Source organism: Camelina sativa, chromosome 7, assembly GCF_000633955.1.
Source record: "Camelina sativa cultivar DH55 chromosome 7, Cs, whole genome shotgun sequence".
Taxonomy (NCBI): Eukaryota; Viridiplantae; Streptophyta; class Magnoliopsida; order Brassicales; family Brassicaceae; genus Camelina; species Camelina sativa.
In genome coordinates, this window is record NC_025691.1 from 27,545,599 (window position 1) to 27,547,162 (window position 1,564).

The window sequence follows — 1,564 nt, forward strand, 5'->3', positions numbered from 1 at the left end:
AACTTTGAGAGAGAGAAAGAGAAATAAAAATAAATAAATCGTTTTTTTATTTACGACTGAATAATGAAACAATAGAGACTAAAAGGGGTTTATATACTGTTACAATAATAACTAAAAATAAATAATAAATAATAAATAAAAGAGGCTCGTACACGTCAGCGTATATCGGAACGTACACGATAAATTAATATTTACAGTAACGGAATATTCGTTTTTTGGACACTCTTTTTTTTTTTCTCGCGAGAAATATGGAGGTGATGAGAGCCGTACACGTGTTAGGGTTGGTAGTGGTGATAGCATTGCGGTGCAGTTGTAGCCGTTGGATGTACTGTTTTGTTTTGGAGAGAAACCTAAATTAGTTCACAACGGCAGGCAAAACAGAGTAGAATGAAGAAAGTAGGAAACGAAAAGACTTATTACGTACACGCAAGCAGACGTGGATCCACGTACCTTTTTTTATTTATTTATTTGTTATTTGTTATTTTTTTACTTTTTAGTTTTATTTTTAACTAGTTTACTAGGTTAATTTGATAAATACTCCAATATGTTATTCTTAATTATTAGTTATTGACATTATAATAAATTTTAAATTATAATCAGAAAAAAATTCATTTTTTGTTTTTATTAGTTTAAATTTTTATTTTGAAAAATAAAGTTTGTAATATTTTTGTTAACCTTGAAATAGTCTTGGTCTAGATTGTTTACTTATTATTCAGTGTTTAAGAAAGTGTTATAAACGAACGTTGACCCGGTGCGTAACATCAAAAACACTTAATTGGAATCTAATTGATTTTAGATGCTTTATACGTTTACATAAAAAATTATAGATATGTTATTATTAACAAAAATTATACGAAAACATACATTAAAAGTAAAACACAGAAGATATTAAATTTATAACCATGACTATGAAGTTAAAAATTATAAATTAAAATCTTTATATTTGGAAATTAAAAATTATACTAAACTTTTTTTAATTAAATAATAATAGACTGTTTTTTCTTGTATAATTTTTTTGAATCGACTGAAACAACTTACATCTATTTAATAATTAAAACGGTTAAACATTAATCTTTTATGGTTTAGACGATTGTCTATATATCGATAAAACTTCTACATCTTAAATGTGTGTAAAAATTATACATACGCTATTTTTTTTTTAAAACGCTATTGAAATCATAGAAAATTTTCAAGTGATGACTTCATATAGTTACATTACTAAACAACATTTTGCTCCACTAACACAAGTGAATAGTCCTTTATACAATCTAATGTAAAACATACAAATTACGCTTTATATGTCCATCAAAATAGTACATTTCTCACCATCATTCTGATTTTCATCAAACTTTTTTTTTTGTAATACATGTTCTAAAGATGATTCGTAAAAGCGCATACCACATATATTATATAAGATTAAGGTAATTCGATATTTGGATTCGAGAAAAATAAATATTTTTATGTACAGTAGATCCAAACAAAAAGAAGACACAAATCAAGGTACAAAAGTTTCTAAAAGATTACGAAAAACAATATTTTAAGGAGGGGGGGGGGGGGGGGGGGG